Here is a 14201-nt window from a genome sequence, read left to right on the forward strand (position 1 = left end):
AGGACTTTACCCCATATTCCAGATGTGGCCTTACAAGTGATTTATAGAGGGTTAACAATACGTTGGGATCACCGGATCTAATCTCCCTTTTTATACACCCTAAAATCTTGTTTGCTTTAGAATAAACAATAACATCATAAAGGTATAAGATGACGCCATTATTAGCGTCACCATACCGCTACTCTGCCTTCTAAAACGGTCTCTGCTCAAAACCAAACATGATGCATTGCAGGCGGAGCGCGATGAGTTGCAGCAAGAAACAGTAGTGGGTGTGGGTGATAACACACAGCCCAGCCTCGTCTCATCACAACGTGCAGTGGAGGACTATGACGAGGAGGAGGATGAAGACATGGAGCAAATCTCCGGCCAAATTGAGGATATGACATGCACACCAGTCATATCCTCGGTTCAGCGTGGCTGGCCAGAGGACAGGGTAGATGAGGAGGAGGAGGAGGAGGAGGAGGAGGACAGCATGTTCAGTCAACGTGTTGGTCAGGCTACTGAAGTCCTGGCTGTTAAGAGTCTGGCGCACATGGCTGACTTTATGGTAAGCTGCCTGTCTCGTGACCCTCGCGTTAAGAACATCTTGGCCGACAATCATTACTGGTTGGTAACACTGTTAGACCCACGCTACAAGGAGAACTTTATGTCTCTTATTCCCGAGGCGGAGAGGTCAACCAAAATGCAGCAGTTCCGGAAGGCCATAGTCACGGAAGTAGGCAAAGCATTCCCCTCACAAAACGCTAGCGGCATAGGTCAGGAATCAGTGGACAACCAAGGCGTACAGCCGAGAGAGGCACAAGTCCAATCCGCCAGAGGTAGGGGAACAGTCTTTAAGATGTGGGACAGTTTTCTCAGCCCCTCACGTACCACAGCCCCTGAGGTGCGGGGTAGTGCCACAAGAAATCCTAAGTTTGCCCAGATGCTCAAGGAGTACCTTGCAGATCGAACAACTGTACTCCGACATTCCTCTGTGCCTTACAATTATTGGGTATCCAAGGTGGACACGTGGCATGAATTGGCTCTCTACGCCTTGGAAGTCCTGGCCTGCCCTGCCGCTAGCGTTTTGTCAGAGCGTGTTTTTAGTGCCGCAGGTGGAATCATTACAGATAAACGCACCCGCCTGTCAACTGAAAATGCTGACAGGCTGACTCTGATCAAGATGAACAAGGGTTGGATTGGGCCAGACTTCACCACACCACCAGCAAATGAGAGCGGAATTTAAAGTTTGTAACGGGAATTTGCCATGTACCTCCAGTCACCCATGGGTACACACTTCTGGACTTTGGATAATCGCTGGACTGCTCCTCCTTCTCCTCATGCGCCACCATGATGACCGTTACAAGAGTTAGGCCTTTGTTTCAGGTATACCCCCAGTGGTAATTTTTTTCGCCCATTCTTTGCAGAATGGACATTACAACGACAGGAGACCCGCTCCTTTGCAATGGGAACAATGTTTTGAGGCCCTCATGCACGTCTCTATGCAGGGACAACGTGGAGCCTCCCAATTTTTGGCTGCCCTGCCAAAGGGCTATACTATAATACACCCACTTCCTGACAATGGACACTTAATGTTTTGAGGCCCTCATGCACGTCCCTATCCAGGGACAACGTGGAGCCTCCCAATTTTTGGCTGCCCTGCCAAAGGGCTATACTACAAAAGACCCACTTCCTGACAATGGACACTTAATGTTTTGAGGCCCTCATGCACGTCTCTATCCAGGGACAACGTGGAGCCTCCCAATTTTTGGCTGCCCTGCCTAAGGGCTATACTATAATACACCCACTTCCTGACAATGGACACTTAATGTTTTGAGGCCCTCATGCACGTCTCTATCCAGGGACAACGTGGAGCCTCCCAATTTTTGGCTGCCCTGCCAAAGGGCTATACTACAAAAGACCCACTTCCTGACAATGGACACTTAATGTTTTGAGGCCCTCATGCACGTCTCTATCCAGGGACAACGTGGAGCCTCCCAATTTTTGGCTGCCCTGCCTAAGGGCTATACTATAATACACCCACTTCCTGACAATGGACACTTAATGTTTTGAGGCCCTCATGCACGTCTCTATCCAGGGACAACGTGGAGCCTCCCAATTTTTGGCTGCCCTGCCAAAGGGCTATACTATAATACACCCACTTCCTGACAATGGACACTTAATGTTTTGAGGCCCTCATGCACGTCTCTATCCAGGGACAACGTGGAGCCTCCCAATTTTTGGCTGCCCTGCCAAAGGGCTATACTACAAAAGACCCACTTCCTTCCAATGGGCACTTCAGGTTTACAGGCCCTCATGCACGTCTCTATCCAGGGACAACGTGGAGCCTCCCAATTTTTGGCTGCCCTGCCTAAGGGCTATACTATAATACACCCACTTCCTGACAATGGACACTTAATGTTTTGAGGCCCTCATGCATGTCTCTATCCAGGGACAACGTGGAGCCTCCCAATATTTGGCTGCCCTGCCAAAGGGCTATACTACAAAAGACCCACTTCCTTCCAATGGGCACTTCAGGTTTACAGGCCCTCATGCACGTCTCTATCCAGGGACAACGTGGAGCCTCCCAATTTTTGGCTGCCCTGCCAAAGGGCTATACTACAAAAGACCCACTTCCTTCCAATGGGCACTTCAGGTTTACAGGCCCTCATGCACGTCTCTATCCAGGGACAACGTAGAGCCTCCCAATTTTTGGCTGCCCTGCCTAAGGGCTATACTACAATAGACCCACTTCCTTACAATGGGCACTTCAGGTTTACAGGCCATCATGCACGTCTGTATGCAGGGGCATTGGTGAACCTCACAATTTTGGACTGCCCTGGCAAAGGAAAATACTACAAAGACTCAGTTCCTCAAAATGGGCACATTAGACTCAGAGGCCTTTATGTACGTCTCTTCTCAGGGACATCGGAGTGCCACACAATGTTTTACGTAAAATCTTTCATGTATTGATCTCAAAAAGTAACATACATTAGCTCTATCTCACTATTGGGTATGTGCCCTTAACATTTCCGCTATGAAAAATCATTTTGGTGTCATTTTGGAAGGTTTTCTGGTGAGTCCGTAAAAATGGCGTAAAACGTGGACAAAATTATTCACAGCTGTGACTTTTGAGTGATAAATGCTTCAAGGGGTCTTCCCCATGCTGTTGCCATGTCATTTGAGCACTCTTCGGAGACTTTTGTGCCATTTTTAGGGTTTCTACATGCTGCCGGTGGTCATTTCACAAAAATACTCGGGTCTCCCATAGGATAACATTGGGCTCGGTGCTCGGGCCGAGTACACGAGTATCTTGGGAGGCTCGGCCCGAGCTTCGAGCACCCGAGCTTTTTAGTACTCGCTCATCACTACTAATAAACCTAAAAAATAAAAATAAATTGAATAAAAATCATGAATGTTGTGTTATAACAGGAAATTCGGTGTAAGAATGAATATCCGGGATGAGAGTTCAGCGAATGAGTTATAGAAATTGTTACAAAAAGGAGTGTGTACGGTTTATGCGTAAATTTTCAGAATGCGTACATGAAAATTATATGTATGTGAGAATGTCCCCCATGCTTTGTAAAAAGTTATTTATGAAAATGTAAATAAAATATATAAAAATGCCTAATTATTTATAATTTATGAGAAAGATATATATGTATGGAAGAATGTTATAAGGTGTCCAAGAACCATAAAGAAAAAGGGTGCATATATAATGTTAGAGGTCTAGAGTTCCACCAGGCTATATCACCCCTAAAGAAATAGAAAGAAGACCTTACTACCTGTGTACCCCAAAAAAAGCTATATTTCTTAGCCAGGATTATGGTGGAGATATGCACAAGTGAAATAAGAATATAAAGTAATACAATAAGATTATAAAACCAATATGTGTGCATTCATGCACCACCCGGTACGCTACCCTTGCCAAATTGTTCACTCTAGATCCCCACACGATCCATGAAGCCGTTCCCCCGGTCACACCGCCTGCTGCCGGTTCCCACTCATCCCTGGGGGAGTTAGGCGAGTGGTATCGAGAGCTACATGTCGGCACTGATGATACCCCCATACACCACAAGGAAGGGGTATACCGGGTGGTACAGGAGTATGAGCGGGTTTTTAGCAAGCACCCTCTAGATTTTGGGCAGATTAAAGGGGTTCAACACCACATCCCTACCGGTACACACTCCCCTATTAAAGAGAGATACAGGCCTATTCCCCCTGCGCACTACCAATGCGCCAAAGACATGTTGAGGAACATGAAGGAGGCAGAGGTTATTAGGGACAGCTGTAGTCCCTGGGCCGCTCCGTTGGTGCTGGTTAAGAAGAAGGATGGCACCATGCGGATGTGTGTGGATTACCGGAAGATTAACCAGATAACGCATAAGGATGCTTACCCTCTGCCCCGCATCAAAGAGTCCCTGGCCTCGCTGAGAACCGCTAACTACTTCTCCACCCTTGACCTCACCAGCGGGTACTGGCAGGTGGCCGTGGCACCGGAAGACTGAGAGAAGACTGCCTATGGGACCGTTTTGCTGTACTTGGATGATGTGATTGTGTACTCACAGACGTATGAAGCCCACCTGGAGCACCTAGCCGAGGTGTTCGCGTCCCTTGCCAAGTATGGGATGAAGTTGAAGCCCTCAAAGTGTCATCTGCTGAAACCCAGAGTGCAGTACCTAGGACATGTGGTTGGTGCGGAAGGTGTCGCCCCCAACCCCGAGAAGATCACCGCCATCCAAGACTGGCCGAGACCGACCACAGTGAGGGAAGTGAGGCAGTTTCTGGGCCTGGTGGGATATTACCGTCGCTTCATTAAGGGGTACACAAAGATGGCTGCCCCCATGCAAGACCTCCTCGTAGGACAGACCAAGGGTGGTAGATCCCTAGTAGCCCCATTGGTGTGGGAAGAAAAGCATGAGGAATCCTTCCGCCAGCTGAGAACAGCCCTGACCGGAGAGGAAATCCTAGCGTACCCTGACTACAGCCGCCCATTCATCCTCTACACCGACGCCAGCAATGTGGGCTTGGGGGCTGTTCTATCCCAGGTCCAAGACAGAAGGGAAAAGGTAATAGCTTATGCTAGCCGAAAACTCCGACCGACTGAGAGGAACCCTGAGAACTACATCTCCTTCAAGCTTGAGCTCTTGGCACTGGTGTGGGCTATCACCGAGCGTTTCCGCCATTACCTGGCAGCAGCCAAGTTCACCGCGTACACAGACAATAACCTGCTGACCCATCTAGATACGGCCAAGCTGGGCGCGTTGGAGCAGCGGTGGGTGACCAGGTTAGCCAACTACGATTTCACCATCAAGTACCGGGCCGGCCGTACCAACGTCAATGCCAATGCACTCTCCCGGATGCCCCACCTGTCGGAAGAGGGGCCAGAGGATGATGACCTCGAAGAGATCGAGTTGCCTGCATTTCACCGGCCATTCACTGAGAAGGTGCACGTCTACCAACAACGGGTGAACCTGGATCCGCTGCCCCGACAGGACTGGCAGGAAGCTCAGGACCAGGCACCTGCTGTCCGCCTGGTCAAGACTCTAGTGGAACAGGGTTCTGCTGGGATAGACCCTGCTGCCCCTGCCGAAGCCCAACGTCTGTGGCAAGAACGGACCCGGCTATACCTACACCAGGGGAAGTTGTATCGCGAGCTGATTAATCCAAAGACTCACGAGAAGATCCGCCAGCTGGTGATTCCCCAGGCTAAAGTGCCCACCGTCCTGCAAGCATACCATGATGGTGCAGTGCACTTCGGGTGGAAGAAGCTAGAGATGTTGTTAAGAGAGCGGTTCTATTGGAGTGGAATGCGGGAATCTGTGGAGGCCTGGTGCCGAGAATGTGGCCCTTGCGCATTGAGAAGGAAGGACGAGGCCAGCCAGAAGGCACCCCTACACCCGATCATTACACACCAACCGCTGGAGCTGGTTGCCCTTGACCATGTAAAGCTCACCCCCAGCCGAAGTGGGTACACCTACGCTCTGACCATCGTAGACCACTACTCGAGGTTCCTGGTGGTTGTCCCAGTTAAGGACTTAACCGGCCGCACCGCTGCTAAGGCTTTCCAGGCTTATTTCTGTTGACCGCATTGGTACCCGGAGAGGGTGCTTACCGACCAGGGTCCGGCCTTTGAAGCAGAGGTATTCCAGGAATTCTGCCAGTTGTACGGCTGCAAGAAAATCCGGACCACGCCTTACCACGCCCAAACCAATGGCATTTGTGAAAAGATGAACCACTTGGTCCTGGGCCTCCTCAAGACGTTACCACTGGAAGAGCGGAACCTGTGGCTGGAGAAGCTACCTGACCTGGTCGATATGTACAACAACATCCCTTCCAGCTCTACGAAATGCACTCCAGCATACCTGATGAGAGCTCGTCCCGGCCGGCTACCAGTGGATCTGGAAATGGGCTTGGAAGCTTCAGAAGCACTCCTGTCGACAGCTGAATGGGACACTCGGCGGAGGACACAGTACCGACAGGTCCAGGAGTATGTTGAAAAGAACTTGTGCCGGAGTCGGGGACAACAGGAGCAGTGCTTCAACAAGAAGGCGCCTGCCGGTTCCTTCCAACCTGGGGATGTAGTGCTGAAGCGGAAAAGAAGGGCCCACAAGCTGGATGATCAATGGGAAAAAACCCCGTATGTAGTCCAGCCCACAGGATGGGAGAATGGGAAGGCCTACCAGATCAGCCGTGACCAGGGGGGGACTTTGGCCACGGTTTCCCGAGACCACCTGAAGAAGTGCCCACCAGCATTGAGAGTAGCGGATGAGGCTCCAGTTCCCAGTCCAGTGGAGAAGGAAAAAGAGGTAATCCACACCATGATGGGTGATTTTCCAGCAGACTGGCCTACACAGAACGGTGCGGTGATCCTTCCAGTGATACTGTTCCCACAACCCGTGGATGAAGAAATGATGGAAACGGTTAACCGCGAGCCAGTGCCCAGGGATGTACCTGTACCCAGCTCCCCTACGCCTCCGCCTGCCCCACATGATAGCAGGGAGGAGGAACTGACTGTTCCCTCTGCCCCACTGCCTGTCACCACTGACACCGGACCCCGAAGGTCCACTCGCTCCAACCTAGGTAGACCCCCACTTAGGTACAGGGAAACTACTCTTTAAAAGGGGGGGGCTTTATGTGTTGAGTGTACCAGTTTGAAAGTTTTAAATGATAAGTAAAGATGATCAACCTCTATAAATCACTTGTAAGGCTACATCTGGAATATGGGAACCAGTTTTGGGCTCCACATTTTAAAAAGGACATTCAGAAGTTAGAGTCAGTTCAAAGGTGGGCAACTAGACTACTACAAGGAATGGAAGGCCTCCCATATGATGACAAGTTGAAAAAGTTATTAAGTGATTATTGGCTGCAATGGGGCTTTCTGGCTGGTGCCAGCCTCTCTTCTTAGCACACAGGAACCACAATCCCTACACCATGCTTCAATGGATTCTCTCATCCCAGCCCAGTAAAACTACATATTTTACACAGTCATAAGCAGCCCATGGGCATTCACCTGCATTCAAACCAATAACAGCTCATAGACCAGACAATCCATCTACCACTGGACCAAAGACAGGAAGTTAAATCCACTGCCTGCGGTAACCAACTTAATCCTATAGGCTACTCACACAACAAACCCAACAGAAAGGAAAAAAACATGGCTTCGATTATCCATCCAATGAAAACGCATAACCATTGTGAGCCATTGGACAATGCAATTGGACACATGGTGACATGGTGCACGGCCCAATGAATCAAGTCTTTACTTCATATTCACGGTTTAAGCCCTTGGGTTCTAATGTGCCCAGAGTACATATCCAGAAAGATTCTCTTTCTTTGAGCTAAACACAAGTCAACAATACATTGTAAGCAGATTCTATTACCAGTCCCACACCATTTTGTGACGCATAATCACACAGTGATCCAATTAAGATTCCAAGTCATCGAACATGTCCAAGCCATACGTAGAGGAGGCAATAGAATTAGGAAGCTCAAAGAAAGGGAATCTTTCTGGATATATACTCTGGGCACATTGGAACCCAAAGGCTTAAACCATGAATATGAAGTACAGACTTGATTCATTGGGCCATGCATGGACATAATGGACATAATTCTAATAGGCAGGACAGGTAATAAGGAGCACAAGGGATATGCTAAAATGTGTTGTGTGACAAGACAGACACAGGAAAGGAGATGATAACAGGTGTAGGGACCAACAAGGTGAGACAAGGGGTATCAGGATAGGGTCAAGTAGGTATGAATGTAGTAATGGGGCAGGCATAGAGAATTGTATGCGAATGTGAATTACAATAAGTCACTAAGGAAAGGAATATGTGAGTGTGTGCCTAATGTAAACTAATATTGTACTGGCAAAATTATAGATGGAAAGGGAGAAGGGGAGAGGGGAGAGAGGAGGCTGTAATTGACTACAAGGGTATGAGTTATGAGTGATCATAGGGATAGTGCTACATAAGTGGAAATACCTATGGAGGACCGGATGTGTAAGCGCATACCTTATACAAACCTATAGAGTGCTGATGGGTGAGAGTGTGATGTTAGATATAAGACATCCTATAGTGAATAGTGAGCCGTAATCAAGTGCAACAGGGATATTTCACGTGACTATGGGAACCTGGAAGGTAAAGAAAGGGGAGAAAAAACTGTTAGACAAGGTAATCAGACAAACATGACAAATAAAAAACAAGGAAGAATGGAACTCCATACATACTGGAGCCATATATAGTGTGAACACGAAAAAGAACCGGGCGTTAGAAAAAATGTGCACGGCCCAATGAATCAAGTCGGTTCTTCATATTCATGGTTTAAGCCCTTGGGTTCCAACGTGCCCAGAGTATATATCCAGAAAGATTCCCTTTCTTTGAGCTTCCTAATTCTATCGCCTCCTCTGCGTATGGCTGGGACATGTTCGATGACTTGGAATCTTAATTGGGCCACTGTGCGATTATGCGTCACAAAATGGTGTGGGACTGGTAATAGAATCTGCTTACAACGTATTGTTGACTTGTGCTTAGCACAAAGAAAGGGAATCTTTCTGGATATGTACTCTGGACACATTAGAACCCAAGGGCTTAAACCGTGAATATGAAGTACAGACTTGATTCATTGGGCCGTGCACCATGTCACCATGTGTGCAATTGCATTGTCCAATGGCTCACAATGGTTATGCGTTTTCATTGGATGGATAATCGAAGCCATGTTTTTTTCCTTTCTCTTGGGTTTGTTGTGTGAGTAGACTATAGGATTAAGTTAGTTACCGCAGGCAGTGGATTTAGCTTCCTGTCTTTGGTCCAGTGGTAGATTGATTGTTTGGTCTATGAGCTGTTATGGGTTTTAATCCAGGTGAATGCCCATGGGCTGCTTATAACTGTGTGAAATATGTAGTTTTACTGGGCTGGGATGAGAGAATCCATCGAAGCATGGTGTAGGGATTGTGGTTCCTGTGTGCTAAGAAGAAAGGCTGGCACCAGCCAGAAAGCCCCATTACAGCCAATAATCAACCGCTAGCCGCTGGAACTCGTTGCTCTAGATCATGTCAAACTCACACCAAGCAGGAATAGATACATTAGCCCACCATCCCACCCAAAGAGCAACTTCTGCTGCGCAGCTGGCTTTCTAGGCAGCAGCGCTATCGTGATGTCAGCGGGGGACATTGTGACAAGCCAGTGTTCCGTCACTTCATGTTGTGCACTGTTCAAACGGAAAATACATCAACAGGCAGACTACAGAAAAGCTTACTAACAAAGGTTAGAGAGGGGCTTTCTCAGAGGGCTTTTTACAGTTTGTCTATTCCCAATTAGCCGTTTAAGTATGCTTAATGAAAGTACTAATTCTTTCATAGGCCGCCCATTCTTAGTATTTGACGTTCCTTATATTGCGGTATCAGGCTTCGCAGCAGGTTGCAAAACATTCATCACCCATGACTGTCCCCAATTGGGCTCAGAAGCTAAATGTCTATCATGACCTCTCTTTTTGAAAGTCCAAGAGCAAGCAAACTCTTCCTCCAGGAGAGGGAGCCAACAGATCACTAAAGACATCATCATTGCTCAAAGAAAACACCGAAAAACAATGGAAGCTTTAATTGGAGTGGAATCTGATAGACAGCACCTGATGCCAAGTCTGCATCTTCTAACACCTGCAGTCACTGCAGCAGCTGAATCCAATGTGTCCAAAAGGGATCTATTCTATTCAATTGCAAATGATCTAGATAAGACTGAGAATAAGATACTGCACGGGACATAGCAGAGTTGGTCAAGTTGAGTGGAGATGAGTTTGCTATTTGGCACAGCTTTTGCATCAATAAAGCAAGTAAAAGGTGTGAAAGATAAAAAAAAGGGTGAAAGTGTGAAAAGTGAATTGGCCAAATTGAGGTGCATATAAAGTTTTTGCTTTCTTTCAATTCACTAATGGGGCTCATTTGAATCAGGTGAATTGAGTTCTGCTTTTGGAAACTGGGTTAAGAAGGGGTGCACCGGTCCTGGAGGTACTGCAATACCAGGTCAATGCGTGGAGTGGACAGAGCAAGATTTTTTCCATCTCCTTGTTCTAAAAATCCATTTAATATATGGTCCCCAGAGAGGGGACGTATCAGATATTAAACTGATAAGAACAGATTTAATTTTTTTTTTTTTCTGTTTATCAGTAGGACTTCAAAATAACAAAGGTGATCGCCTCCCGTTGCCTGGGAACCGTCCAGGCACAAGAGGGCTATGTGTCACCAGAAGGCGCACACACTTCCTCAAGGCCGGCAGACGTGCAATCCCAGGCACCTTCCAGTACCGACCAAGGTAGCGTCCTCCGAAACTACACTTGATCTTAGCCAAAAGGCCGAGAAGCTATAACCCGAATTGGTTACGGCCTTGAGTGGCACCCTGGCCTATACCGGACACATCTTAGGGAGAGGGAGACAAACCCACGCCTACAGAAGACATTTTGTCACCCAAGCCAACCCTTGAAAAGGCTGTTTTGCAGAGCAAAAACAAGAAGAATGATGCTTTTTGCAGCCGCCGCCCACTGCAATTAATCTGAATAACTCCTCCTCCTCCAAGCACCTCCCCTCCCCCTTGCAGTCTTTCCAATTCATGATACAAAAAGACGGACGGACAGGACAGGACAGGACAGGCTGCCTGACTTTCCGTCACTGCCACCCTTTGCCATCCTTGCCCGTAGAAAGCCCTTTCATCATCCCCAAACCCTAATCTTTTCCCTTCCCTTCCCAGCTGCGTCTCACTCCCTTTCATTAGGAAGTGAGCGCAGCCTTTTCTCCGTTCTGCACATGCGCGACGTTAAACACAAATGCGCAGGCGTGCGTTCCATTAGCCTCACTGCATTCCACTCCCATACAGGAAGTGGGCGCAGCTATTACTACGGTCGCACATAAAAGAACCCACGGCCACCACTGCACACAGCTGACTCCACCACAGGACACCCACTTCTACACCAACGCAGGTAAGACAGGATCGGCACCTCTATGCTCCCGTTACAATCAGGCTCAGTCACCATGTGATAACGCTCTCAACTCTTTAGTTGCAGGCTCCCCTTGCTTCACCTCCACTGGCTGTGCTGCCATTTCCTCTCCCACCTGGAAGGTATACTTTATTCCACTATTTTCCTGTTTCTCTCTTCCCCCTTTTCCCATAACCTACTTTTATCTGCATTTGTGGGGTATCTATATGCTATTTACATCATAGTTTTATTCATTAATATGGAAGGGAAGAGTGCCCATGAGAGTGTTGAACTGCGGAGAGCAAGAGATTAAGCTGCTCCGATTTGCCACCATTGATAAGCTGTTCTCAGTAGATACACATGCTATCCAAACAGCAGCATCCACCATTGCTTCAGCCCACCCATTCAGTGACAGCTCACCAAGTCAGCCAGAGGAGTGGTGTAAGGAATTACACGTAGGCACTGACTCCACACCTTCACATCACAAGAAGGGGGTCTACAGGCTAGTGCAAGAATACGAGCAAGTCTTCAGCAAACATCCGCTAGACTTTTGAAGAATAAAAGGGGTCAAACACTACATCCCCACAAGTGCACACCCACCCATCAAAGAGAGATATAAGCCAAAACTACCTGCACATTACCAGTGTACCAAGGACATGTTGAGCAACATGAAGGAGGCTGGGGTTATCCGTGACAGTTGTAGCCTCTGGGCAGCTCCGTTGGTCCTGTTAAAGAAGAAGGACAGCACCACTCCCCTGTATTGAGGAATAGCTAGCTGCATTGAGAACTGCAAATTATTTTTCTACCCTTGATCTCACTAGTCGCTATTGGCAAGTGTCCGTTGCTGAGGCAGACCGGGAGAAGACCGCCTTTGCCACCCCGATGGGTCTCTGCGAGTTCAAAAGCATGCCCTTCGAGCTGTGCAATTTGCCAGGAACCTTCCAGAGGCTGATGGAATGCTGCTTGGGACACCGAAACTTTGAAACGGTACTGCTATACCTTTATGATGTTATTGTTTATTCTAAAGCAAACAAGATTTTAGGGTGTATAAAAAGGGAGATTAGATCCGGTGATCCCAACGTATTGTTAACCCTCTATAAATCACTTGTAAGGCCACATCTGGAATATGGGGTAAAGTCCTGAGCAGGTTGATAACCATTGGTTTGAGCATGGTAGGGTGTAGTGCGCATCTTCCTGCATCGGTAAAAGCTGCAGAAGTCCTTGAAGATTTCCGCTTCAAAGGCAGTGCCTTGATCTGTGAGGACTCTCTCTGAGTAGCCATGAGGTCTGCATAAGTGTGCTTGGAAGACCTTCGCTGCAGTATGGGCCATTAGATCTTTGACTTGTACCACAACCATAAATCTCGAGTAGTTGTCTACCATCGTAAGTGCATACGTGAGCTCGCCTCGATATTCTGCAACAAAACTCCCTTTTTCGATTTCAGTTTCAGCAAACACTCCTCTTCCTGTAGAAAATATTTATCATTACCTAAGACAGTCATTCTAATGCATGACAATATTAAGGCAATTTAGTTAAAACTTGTTTTAACTCACCTTTAAGGGGATTGATGTATTTCATGGTCAATCCAGGTTTGTCAGTGATGGCACTGACATAATGTATGGCGTCTTTTTCGGGCGTTATCCTTTGCCTTTTCATTGTGAAAATCCAGTTGCCTATATCAAAGCAAATTCTACTACTTGTAAAGTATGCAGAAAATGAAATGTAGAACATATAACATCAACTGCTTAGGAACGCATCATAGGTTAGTACTTAAAAGGATATTGTCATGTTCTAGTCATAATGCAAGCTGGACATTTTTCATGTTACCCTGTAATCGCCGGCCTGTTCTAATGCTCACAAGCCAAGATATAGGCTCAGCTGCTAAGGCTTCCCTCTGCCTTCTGAATGAAACTTGAATATGTCTGGCTCACTGTGTATATAGCAGGTGCTCAGAAAAAATAAGAGTCAATTCAATAGAAATAGCTCTGGCACACTATAGTGATCAATAACGTAAGAAAAGAACTCTTGGAATGCTGAAAATTCTTTATTTGTGCAAAAGGATAATTCATCCAACGTTTCGACCTTGTTTTTAGGTCTTTATCAAGGATAAAGTTATCTAAGATCATAAAGGGTTACAAAACCATATAAACACGTAATTAGTACATAGTACAACATAACAGTACAATATATTGCTACTTGAGAGTACAATGGGTCAAATAACCATGATGCACATACAAAAAATTTTTCCAAAGCCATAGTGAAAACATTTGTACTGAGGAAAGAAAATTTCCACATGACCTATCTGGAGAAACATTCTGGATCAAACAACCAAAAATAGTCAAGCAGGTAAATACACACCTATATGGATAACAGGATGATATGTGTTCAATTGTATAGCGTCATTGCCATTAAGGTACAAATGGAAAACTTGCAATCCTATATAGTGAAGGAAATGAACACATATCATATCAAAGAACACAGGAACATGGGTGTGAGAAAAACCTCAATGTTTATACTTTGTTCTTTATAATGGTGTGAACATGTATATGTCTCAGTACCTTATGCACTTGAGAATTCTAGTGAGTAGATGATGAAAGCCTATTTCAGAACTGGAATCGGTAAATAATTGTAGGTGGAATCTAAATGAAAAGATGGTACAAGTGTTATCATGACACGTGGGCTATAACACAATGGACCGTGTGACAAAGAAGAAAGGAGAGAAAGAAGAGGAAGAAAATGCAACTACCTGTAACATTACG

The 14201-nt window shown here is 46.8% G+C and overlaps 1 pseudogene; it reads right to left on the reverse strand.

The window, feature by feature from the left end:
• Positions 1-10458: 10458 nt before the first annotated feature.
• On the reverse strand, positions 10459-10665 carry LOC142261651 (U2 spliceosomal RNA; annotated as a pseudogene).
• Between the last annotated feature and the right edge of the window lie 3536 nt (positions 10666-14201).

The sequence above is a fragment of the Anomaloglossus baeobatrachus genome, unplaced genomic scaffold (assembly GCF_048569485.1).
Source record: "Anomaloglossus baeobatrachus isolate aAnoBae1 unplaced genomic scaffold, aAnoBae1.hap1 Scaffold_231, whole genome shotgun sequence".
Taxonomy (NCBI): Eukaryota; Metazoa; Chordata; class Amphibia; order Anura; family Aromobatidae; genus Anomaloglossus; species Anomaloglossus baeobatrachus.